We start from the raw sequence: 12727 nt of genomic DNA on the forward strand, positions 1-12727 counted from the left end.
TAGTGGACTTTTATTTATTATTTATTTTTTTTTATTTTTTTTTTTAATCTAAGCAAAGTTACTTTTTATAATGATTTAATACACCAGAATTCAGACTTGACCATAACTAAATGTTGTGATCACACAATATTGTGCAATGTGTATGCAGAAGTCTTGAAAACCTGTCTGAAAATTCACATTTTATTGTTGTATATTTTTAGGCTAAAATCCTGAGACCTTTGAAAAGCCTGCATCATACTCTCTTGTTTAAAAATGAATCTGGTGTAAAGTAAAGCAAACAAACAGTGTTTCACTGATGCGATCTGGAGCTCTTAACTAATGTTTACACTGGATGCCGTTAGACTAACCTACCCCTACATTCACAAAAACATTGTCAAAACATGTCAAAAAATCAAGGGAAATTTGATTACTCAATTCATTAACCCTTTAAAGAAAAAAGTTTGGGGAACCCTGTTTTATTACATAATACTGAAAAAGTGAAGTCACACTTTCTCTTTTACTGTGAAGAAATTAAGAATTGCGAGCTCCTAGAAATCCTCTAAAACCAACAAGGCTGTTAGACCGGCTAACGTTGGAAAACCATTTGGGCTCATTTAAGCCAAAAAAATTTTCCAGCAGGGAATAAAAACATGCAGAGTTTAAAATTGAGGACATTAAAGAAAGATAGACACAAACTCTGCCCACAGCGATGGCAGCAATTTAAGAAGGTTGCTGAAGAAGAGGACCTCAAAGAGAGCACATCCACAATGAAGAACCAAAGCAGAGTGTTATTCTGCCCAATAACAAAGCATGACTGTTGGGGTGAGTAAAATGTTTATACTTGACAACATCACAATGATATCTGACATGGAGTGCCACTTTAAGAGTTAAAGCCTCTTTTCTGTTTGTAAGAAAGTTATATTTTTGCAAGTACTGTATGATTGATGTTGAATGTTATAAAATCTTTCCATATATTTTTGCCAGATTTCTGAAATGTATTCAGATTTCAGAGTTTAAGTTACAGCACTGCTTAAAAACAGCCTGAACAGGCTATCTGGTTAATTTCTTGTCTTACTGTTTAACATTACAGCTTAAAGACAGAGGTCAAGGTGTGTTCAACCAGCTGTCTGAGCTACTGCATCTCTTGAGTTTCGCTGAGCTTTGCAAATAACAAGAATGAAGGGAGTGACAGCTCTGTTTGTCTAAACCAAGGTAGCCTTTTCATTCCATTTCATTCAGACAATCAACCCGTTTTAGAGCAAAAATTGTCTTTGTACCTCCCAAAGTCCTGGAGAAAGAATACATCAAGCTCAATACATCAAAGGTAAAATCAAGCTCAAATAAAGCTAAAACCCTATAGCAGCAATCACTATACATGTATGTATGTGTGTCTATTGATAAAGTACAACTCTCCCACACCTTCAGCACTCATACACCCCATTCCCAAAAGTTTATATTTTTAAAAATATATGATTTGGATAAGGCTTAATGAGTTTATTGTGCTTTGGCTACAGTAGGTAGTCCAAGTGTGGATGACAACCAGGGGTGGGATTACCATTTTGGGGGCCCTAAGCAAAGCTATCAAGCATCCAGGCACATTTTAACCACTTCATTGCACTTGACTTCTGCATGTTGCATCTTGCTGTGTGAGATGAAACATTCACTCTTTTCATAGCTTCTGCCTGCTCTGAGACACTTGCTTGGTATTTTTCCTGGGGCCTGTACCATGAAGCCTGATTAGCTGGCTAGCCAGGCAGGTTTCAGATTAGTTTGTGCCAATCCTGGGTTTTAGGTACCATGAAAGTAGCTTGGCTTTTAGCGGTGTTCATAGTAAGTTGTGCTCCACGGCTAACCTGCTTTGGGGTGAGTGATGTTCTGGTGATGTGATTGGCTGTTTGCCACTGATGTCACACATTTTCATGCACACGCTCCACAAACTCAGGATCAAAGCCCAAGTTGACAGAGAAAACTGATGATCTGCATCATGGTACCAACAAAGCCGGATTGGAGTGGTTTGGTTTTTGACAACTCAAAACAGATTCTATAACCCTGAGTTTGTTCAGCTACTGTACCATCATGAAATCTGAGTTCTTTGAGCAAGAAGGATTGTACTTCCAGCTGGCTGCATATACCCTTTAAGCTGATCTGTAAGAGTACGAAGAACTAAAAACTTTGTGTACTTCAGCTCAATGGGATTTTTCCCTTTTTGGGCAAGGTTCTCTATTTATGTTTGCTGGTTTTCCCCTTTAGACCAGTGGCATAGCGTTAGTAACGCAGGGTATGCAGGTGCATATGGCCTAAGTCAGATTTTGTAAAAAAACAAACAAAAACAAAAAACCACACAGGATGCTCATTTTGCGTCTCTGACTTGAGCAGGAGGGCTTCACAAAAATGAAAACAAAAAAAATGAAATAAATTACTAATATAAATTATAAACAAATATAAAAAAAAAACTCATTCACCACATAAAAATGAAAAAATTAAAATCAAAAACAAAAACTCATTCATAATGTAATCTATAAAGAGGAATTTCTCTCTTAAGGTGCATCCAGTTGAGGAGAAGGGGATCGTCAAATTCATCTTTGTGACACTGACTCAGAAAACGCTAGTTTATTAACAAATAATTTAAATATCCCCCTCACTATTTAAACATGAAAAACAGCAATAAAACTTAGACTTATTGACATTTTTTAAAACTCTGATTGATTGATTTCATTCGTTTGTATTAAATTGTTCTGATTTTTTTTTTTAGATGCATTCAAATATTCATGTTTATTTCTCGCTGCAAATATTAAAGAGGAAAATATCATTGATTCATATGCCATTACTGGCGAATTATCTCACTACAAATTAAAGAGCGTAAAAACACCTTTTTTCTATATATTTTTTTATAAAATTGAAAGTAGGAACTTTGTATTAACAAAGCACAAAGCTGCTATTATTGGGTGGCTTGTGTGCTACAAATAATGAATGGACTTGAAAACGTTAAATATTATTTCCAAGCATTTATACCATAAATAAAACGTTTTTTACTTCAGAAAAGTCAACAATAGGGCCTAGGTTAAGTTAACAGAGCTGGACGTTTGGGGGGGCCCGTAAAAAAATTTTTTGCATATGGGCCCGGGGGTGACTTGCCATGCCACTGCTTTAGACTGTCGAGCTGAAGAAAAAAAACCTGTTCTTACTGTTCACAAACTGTTTTCATTGTGATATCGGCAGATTGAACAGAAGCATGGGAATGATTATATCCTGAAGCACACCCCAGCCATGCACAGGGTCAACAGTCACTGACTGCATCTCAACACAAAGCCCTTAGTCATGAGGCTCAATGACAAAAACAGTCAAGAGTCCAGCAACAACAATTCTGTGCAACAGGTTGTTGCAAACAAAGATTGAGCATCTGTTGTGGTCTACCACCTTCCTGTTTTTTTGTTTTTTTAACACTTTGCAATACAGTTCTTCATACACAGTGTTGGGAAGGTTATTTTGGAAATGTAATAGGTTACAGATTACAAGTTACCCTATTTAAAATGTAATGAGTAGTGTAACTATTTCAATTACTTTAATAAAGAAATGTAACTGATTACACTTGATTACTTTTCTAAATTTCTAATGATTGTTTCTAATGTTAATAATTTTGAAACATTTAAAGCAGGGAGGGTTAACATTAAAGTAGGACACAACCCTGATTATTCTCAGACTTTCAGAATCCTTAATCATTTGAATTAAGATTATAATAATTTAATTTTAAAGCTCAGCCACCACAAAAGCACTTCTTTTTACTTTGAGATCGCTCTGAGGTTAAATACGGATTTAAAATCATAACAAGATATAGTTTAATAGCTTATGACTCGCCATCTTGGCAGAGAGGTGGCAGAGAGGTGGGAGCTGGATGCTGAAACCACACCCACCTAGCACGACGGCAGTGTCATTAGCGGCAATCCACCTGTCACTCAAGTGGCCACACCCTTAATTATGCAGAACTTTAAGGCTTAATATAATTTAAACGGATGAGTTATAAAAAAAAATTCACCACCCTCACAGTTGTCATGAAGGGCAAAATTAGCTTTATATACCAAAATCATTTTTTGAACCAGGCTGTAAACGTTTTTTCTGCTGTAAAGTTGTGCATTTTAACATGGGGAGTCTATGGGATTGACTTCCTTTTGCAGCCAGCCTCTAGCGGCCAGTTGACAAATTACAGTTTGAGTCACTTCCATGTTGCTTTCACGAGAGAGAGCGCGAGGTTGCCGCTTGGATATAACATTCTAAAGTCTGGGGCAAAATGTAAAAGAAAAAAAGAAAAGAGAAAGTACTTAATACTTTAAGTCAGCATGGATGCATTAAATTCATCAAAAGTACCAGTAAAGACATGTATAATGTTACAAAATTTATGAAGGATCATATGACACTGAAGACTGGATTAATGGCTCCTGGAAATTCAGTTTTGCTATCACAGCAATATATATTTTTTTTTATTAAATGTATTAATTAATTTTAATGGTATTTTTAATAATAACAATTAATAATATAATAATAAGATTTCACTGTTTTTGCTGTATGCGTGATAAAATAAATGCAGCCATGGTAAGCATAAGAGAAATTTAATTACTCTATTTTATTATTTTTTTTTTTTTTATTTATTTTTTTTTTTTTTTTTGACTGGTAGTGTATGCATTAGATATCATGAAATCTTTTACAGCATGTATTAATCTTGGTTAAAGTAAATGTTAAAATATAGGCTGCTTATTATTATTTCATATTAGGTCTTATTACACACAAAATTACTATTCGATGTCCACATTATTTTAATGGGCAGTAGGCATGTAATAAGCAGGATAATGTACAATAAGCCTGCCATTATCACAAAATAAACACTACTAGGGTGATCAAGACTCTGACACAGATGGGTTTTGCCACTTTTAATGTTCAAAATAGAATATGGTGAAATTAACATTAAACAAGATTAATTGTTAGTGTGTGTTAATAGTGAAAATGTATTCAACCATACTGTAAGGTATGGTTACTATTATTATTTCTTATTTACTTTATTTAAATATTGTACATAACTAGACATTAACATTAGTTTACGCACAGAGGCGCCAGGTGCCCCCCACCAGATGTCTTGCGATAGACTTTATTTTTAGTAAATTTTTAACTGCATCTGGCAGTGGCGGATCCTGGCATGTGTATGCCTAGGGCCGCTTTCTTCTCCTCTTTATACTTAATTTTAGGCGGTTTCTATAGCGTGATATTTGACAGATATCGAGAGTGCATAATGTTACGTGATCCATGCGCGAGCAGGAATCTCCACTCGCAAGTGGATTTCCTTCACTCACAAAACTGGATGTGTGCTTTTAAATATACATTGTTCTTCTATGAATTGGCTCTGCTTTTGCTCAGAGATTACGTGTATGCGCAAACGTTCTTGCATCACTGAAGACTAGAAGCGCTTTTTTTCTAATTCAGATGAGGAGTAGGCTTTTCTCATTAAATGGAAGCAAGCTGATTATAGTCAGCCTTCTTTAGTTATTTATTTTATTAATAGCCTACTTATTTTTTAGTTAAGTGCTTAACTTATAAAATATGCATTTATTCAATTGTTTTTATTAAGTGAATTTGTATTTTGTTGTTTTTGTACATAGTTTTGCAATAAAAGCGTATTAACCAGGTTCCAGAAATAATCACTGAGGGTGCTTCTAAAATGAGTGAGGGTGCTCTAGTCTTAATGCCCATTTTCACATATTTTCTCCCGTCTATTGCTTTGGTCATCATTGTGTCAATCACTGCTACTTCAAGAGTGAATCCCACATAAATATGCAGATGTCATTCCTGAAACTTTGCAACGTGTGTGTGGCTGAAAAACAAAGTTCTACATTTTAAATGGATCATAGACTAGAAAGAGTGCAAAGAGTGCTCATTACCACTAAAAAAGCTGTCAGTCTTTGTTTAGTGAGTGTATACACGATGTATTTTAACATAACATATTTAACATATTTTAACATATCAGCCAAAAAAACAGTATGTGACAAAAGAAGCATATCCATATTCATAGCTCTCATAAAAGACTACAAAAAGTACCCTGCATTACCTTTTCTCGCGAGATTCTGAAGTGTGGATATGATGAACCTCCTGTCTCAAACAGGAAAGCCTGCTGGGATTCCCCTTTACCTTTCCTATTGACAATATTCTCTGCTGACCACATATATATACACACATATACACATATATATTTACACACATACACATGTATATATACACACACACACACATATATATATATATATATATATATATATATAATATACAAAAAAAAAAAAAAAAAAAAACATAATTATATTATGTATATATATATATATATATATATATATATATATATACATACATACATATATATAAATATATATATATATATATATATATATATATATATACACACACATTCTGAAAGGATTCATTAAAATGCTTACAAAAAAAAGTAAGAGTACAGACATCTATAATGTATTGTTAAAAAAAAGTATTATGGATTCCACAAAATCAGCATATTTGAATGATTTCTGAAGGATCATGTGACACTGAAGACTGGAGTAAAAGCCGGTGAAAATTCAGCTTTGCCATTACAGGAATAAATAACATTTTAAAATATATTAAAAATAAAAAAGTTATTTTAAATTGTAAAAATATTTCACAATATTACTGTTTTTACTGTATTTTTTCTTAAATAAATGCAGCCAAAGTGAAGAGAAGAGACTTCTTTCAAAACATTTAAAAATCTTACCAACCCCAATCTTTTGAATAGTAGTGTGCATGGGTTGCTTTGTATTTGCTCTAGTAGTTAAAAATAAAAGGGAAAAAATCTGTCTCCTGTATGCAGATCTTACAGTAGAAAAATACTACAGTGGAAAAATATGTCATAATACATCTGCTAGGAGAGCTTGATGTAACAATCTCTTAGGAAGTGGCAAAACAGCTTTGGAAATACTTGTGCATGCTTTGAATGAACTAGGACTGTATAACTTTTAAAAATGTATTTGCACATTGTTATATCCTTACACATGCAACAAAAATGCACAGAAATTATTATTTTTATATGCAGGCTTAACTGAAAGCCATCATTTAATATGTCATGAACACAGTGTATAGCCGTGAGCTTAACTAAAAAACCTACAGGAAAAAAACTGTGCACAACCAAAAGTATTGTGAAACGTTTGGCGGGAAAATGGCACATAAATATCTATATGGATGACCTTTTGTTCCTTAGGAATTTACCAGTGATTCCAATAGAGATGTTGCATGGACCGTGAGGATATGGGAATGTTGATTAAAAATGCTATACTTTGACATCTGAACAATAACTTATCATCAGAGTCATCAGTGATTCGCATTGCAGGAAGAACTTTACTACAAACAAAAACGTGGGGGCAGGCACTATGCACGTCATTATCATAATGGAGCACTTGACAAAAACACATGCATTGGTGAGTTTGCCCTTGTCTTTCTTTTTATGCTCTGTTCATCAATTATTTATTAAAACTCAAAGGGGTTGTTGTTTAAAGACTTAATCTAAGGTTGAATCATAATATGGTAGTTCTTGTTGTGTTGAAAGCTTTGATTACATCTTCGCATATTATAAAGAAATGATTATTTGCACGTGCATTTTTTACGATCCTAAATGGTTTCTATTCTCTCACCCAAAACCCAAGTGTCGGCTGATGTTGAGTCAGAGATGTTACAACTAACAGGTTATTAAATAACAATCCATGTTTTTGGCCAGTAAACAGTCATTTTAGAAGAACTAGTTTTAGTTTGGCTTAGAGAAAACACTTGTTGTCTGGTCAAAATGCTGAGCAGAATCTGTGAAGTATGCGGTCAAATTTTGTTTTTTTCTTCCCAGTATGAATGTTGGTCTTAACCAAGGTTATGAATGTCCTCACTTTCAAACAATTCAAAAAGTCTTTTGAGGTTAAAAGGTTCACCAAGTGAAACGTTTGATTCAGTTCATGTTTAGTTCACCCAAAAAACGATCACCCTCATGTTGATCCAAACCTGAATGCATTTCTTTCTTCTGTAGAACTTTGGGGTGTCATCAGAGCTGGACCCCTTTTACTTTCATTGTCTGGATATTAAAAAGAAAACAGAAATTCTTCAAAATATTTTCTGTTTCGTACCAAAGAATTGAAACCATCCAGGTTCTGGAATAGCATAAGTGTGACTAATAAAGTGCCTAACCAACACAAAAGCGATCGACAACCTTCTAGTTTCAAATCAAGTTTCTTGTTGTTAAGGTATGTAGGTAATTAGCAGAAAGATATTAACATGTGGTGAGTCTTTGATTGTGAGTTGTTTTTGATGCCATGTTTATCTTTACAGCATAAAGATATATAAAAATGAACCATCAATAGACAGCTTTCTCTTGTTACCAGTCATGAGACATGTCCTAACATGCCCACTGCTAGAGTATATTGCTAAAAATGCTCAACAGAATAGCATTATTGTGTTAACAATCAAACAACGGATGCTCTAAAGTGAAGTATAAATAAAAGATGAATAAGATAATAGGAATACTTGGTAAAATGATTTGCATCCAGTTCGCAGAGTGCAGCCTTTTAGTCATACGGTATGTTGCACAATATGGTCAATGAGAAATAAGAAAATGTTGCTTTCACTTCTGCATGATGTTAAATGTTCCATTATGTTTAGAATGCGATCCATCCTGAGTAAATCGGTAATGTGAGTGGACTTTAAGCCAAACTTACCGTTTTGCACAGAATAAGCACATTTTAAGAATCATTGAAACTTTTGCTAATTCTCATTAAACCTCAGTCTTGTCCCTTTTGTAGTTGGAGGCCTTGATCTTTATTTTGAGAATGTGGTTGTGTTAGTTAGGCCGGACTATTTGTGAAAAAAAAAAGGATGTGACGGTTGAAGGATCTGTGTGAAGTTCAGTCGTGTGTGCCTGCTTGTCTGTAATTGGGTTTTTTTTTTTATTTGAGGCTGATGCAACACACCATGCATAGAAAAAAAAAACATTCAGTGTATAAGTGTAACTGCAGTGGTAGTGGAAGCTTTCTCTCCCTCTCTTCTATAACCTCAAACTAACAGATTATACAATTATAATAAATTTGGGTTCAAGCATGTAGCGCTGTTACCCTATTGTAACTGTTAAGATTTTCAAAGATCAGCATTCTGACTTAAAAGTGATCAGGCAGAACAAAACACATGTGATGAAATCAATTGCCATCCCAGCAAAAATTTTCAGTTATTTTAGATTTTTTTTTTAAACCTACTTTTGCGAACTAGTCCTAGGTTTTTCTCCCAATCAGAACCAAACCAGTGCAGAAAAATATCTGGAGAGTGAATATTAATAATTTACTTTTCCTAAAACTCCTATAACTTTTCAACAGAATTAAATATTTGCACCAAACAAGATACTAGAGATGAACCGATTACAATTTTCTTGGCCGATTCCAATTTCCGATTTTTTTTGTAAGTGTAATTTGCCGATACAGAATTTTGCAGATTCCGGTTTTCTCTCTAAGAGCTATAATTGACAAGCAAAAATCGAAGCTAATTTTAATGCCAAAAAATTATTACAATTCCCCCAATCTGGACTAAGTTACAGATGTTAATTTTCCATTAATTAGTTGCTGTATATAACAAAACAGACTTAAAATACCAATAATTGTTTAACTTAAAATGAGATGCTGTACAGTATGTAACAAAACATGCAATTTCCCATTATGTTTGGTCATTTTTCCCCCTAAACTTATTAAATATGTCATCTTTCACATCAAATTCTTACATTTTTTCAATTAATTCAGTTAGAATAATAAGAATGAAATCTTTCCACTGCAGAGGAAACAGAAGCTGCATCTGAAGTGATATTAGATGTATTTACACAGACTGTTTGATGAAGTTGAGGTGCTGTTATTACTATGCAAGTACATGTAATGCTATTAATGCTAAGCACATTAGCATTATTGTGCTAACAATCTAATAATGGATTCTTTAAATTGAAGTATAAATAAAATAAACTTTAAAAAGTGAATTTAAATACTTTAAGCACTGCCCTGGATGTTAAATTATGCATCATTTACTGTTATTACTATAACGAGCACATGTAACATCTATCAAGGATGTGACTGCTTACAATTCTACAAATCTTGAAATGCGTTGCTCAATGCTCAGCGTACATTTTGCTGCACTTTCAGATGACTCTTCTATAAGAGGTGCTATAAGTGATGTATATTTTTTGTTTCGTGAAAATGGTTTAAAAAAAAATAGTATTGTGCAAAGAACCATGCAAAAATAACCTTTATTTATTGATAATCTGCCCCTCTAATCCTAATTTTTGTGGAAAGGAACAAAACATGGTGAAATGTATGTGCATGTACATTTGTGCAGTTTTGCAGAAATGTAGTCTGTGTTACGTATTTCCAATGAGCCTGAGTATGTAAAATAAAATGATCAAATCTTTTGCAACATTATAAATGTCTGTTTTTGTTTTTGAGCAATTTAATTTTGCTGAAAAAGTATTAATTTCTTTCCTTAAAAACAACAGCAGCAATAAAAGTATCACACACACACACACACACACACACACACACACACACACACACACACACACACACACACACACACACACACACACTCTCTCTCTCTCTCTCTCTCTCTCTCTCTCTCTTTCTCTCTCTATATATATTAATGTCTATCTTTTAATATTATCACAATGATTCAAGTGGTATGTATGTTTAAAGTGTATTGTATTTGTTTACAGATGCTGATTTTATGCCTGCATCTTTGCTGTGCACTACAAAATGGTAATTTCATTTTACATTTTTTAAATATATTGGCCTATGAAATGGTCATAAATAACACTTTAAGTTATTTGGCAATTTTGTTCAGTTGTATGTAATAAATAAATAAATAAAATAAAAACCCAAGACGATTTGTGTTTCACTGCAGCTTACATTCTCAGAAAACGGTCAAAACAAAACAAAAACTGGGGCACTGGGGCAGTACCCTTTCAAAAGGTACTAATATGTACTTTTAAATGACTAATGTGTATCATTTAGGGGTAAATAAGGTACAAAGATGCAGCTTTTGTACCTGACAGTTTTATACATTGTAAGCAGCAAGGTAAGAGGTTTAAGTGGTGCTTGCTAAGACTTTTGCACCATTTGTGCAACAGAGATGAATATTTCCTTCATCATGTGGCTATTTTGTGTGGTGTTTTTTCACCTGGAGAATGATAAAGCTGGGACCAGAACACTCTAAAACCTTATAGCAATGTGTTAAAAATCACTCTGGCTACATTAGACACCCTGTACCTGGGTGTTGCCCACTCAAACAGCACTCTAGCATTGTAGCAGTGAGTTTTGCATCAGCAGCTCACATATTCTGTGATTGACATAACCAACTTTAATAAAGTAGCTGTATGTTTTTCCACTTGAAAGCCATCTCTGCATTACAATTGTGGTTAATTTTCTTTGCTGTTTAATTGCATTAGCTATCTCTCAAATTCTGTTTTGTTTTTGTAGGAAAGTGCAACTTTACAGTGGCAATGGTGCATACTGCTGGAAAAGTCACTTGCTTCAAGATGATGGATGGACATGTCCCAATTTGCATGTCTGGTGGTCAAACATCTCAATCATGTGACATTGCGTACAAAGATGGGATGACGTGTATAAAGTGGCCAGCAGACATCGAACTCACATGTGTGAACGATTCTGATGAGATGCATAAGCTCAATATTGGTAATAAGTGTCAAAAACTTTTTCAGCACTGGAAATACAAATCTTTGATTTTTGATTTATATATCAAAATATCTGTTTCTCTTACAGAAGAAAACAAGTGTGCCCATGACCAAGAATGTGAGTCAAAAGCAGTCATTTTTTATTTAGTTATAATGTACTTCATCATGAAGTAGGTATTTATTGAATGTTTATATTTCTTTAAGCTATTAGTTGCAATGGAGAGTACAAATCTGGTAAGTTTATTTAATCAAAGTTTTTTTGATTAATTTAAGCTCATGTTTTTTAAACAAACAAATTGCATGACTGCACCCTGAAGTCAATTAATTGTTTTTTCCCCCAGAGCTTAGAAATTCTGCATCAACCCTGTCATTGAGTAAGAATGCAAAACAATTATATGCTACAAGTTTGCATCCATCATAAAAGAATTCCACATGTTCATATATTGTATGTAAACTATTGATCCTTTTGTTTTTTGCAGGCATTCTTCTAATTACTACCATTGTCCACTGGGTGTCACTATGGCACTACTAATATAGTAATATAGTGTATAGTTCTGAGACACATTACTCAAACTTAAAAATAATAATAACAATAATAATGTGTTCGAATAAACCATTTTTATATATATATAAAAAAACTATGCAATACTCAATAAAAATAAAAATTTACATTTTCACTTCATATATACATACAGTCATGGCCAAAAGTTTTGGCAGTGACATAAATTTTGTGTTTTGCAAAGTTTGCTGCTTAAACTGTTGTGGTGTTCATTCGCATTGTTTCTAGATTATTGTGTAGATTGATCAGATGCATTTTAAATTAATTGCTAAAAGCTTAATTGGCCAAAAAAAATTACTTCAAATTTCACAGTTTTTTGGTAAACATGGCCTTGTCCCAACTTTTTTGAGATGTGTTGATTTAAAATCAACTTATTTTTCCCTTAAAATTATACATTTTCTCAGTTTAAACATTTGATATGTCATCTAGGTTGT

Source organism: Cyprinus carpio, chromosome A12 (assembly GCF_018340385.1).
Source record: "Cyprinus carpio isolate SPL01 chromosome A12, ASM1834038v1, whole genome shotgun sequence".
NCBI classification, from domain to species: Eukaryota; Metazoa; Chordata; class Actinopteri; order Cypriniformes; family Cyprinidae; genus Cyprinus; species Cyprinus carpio.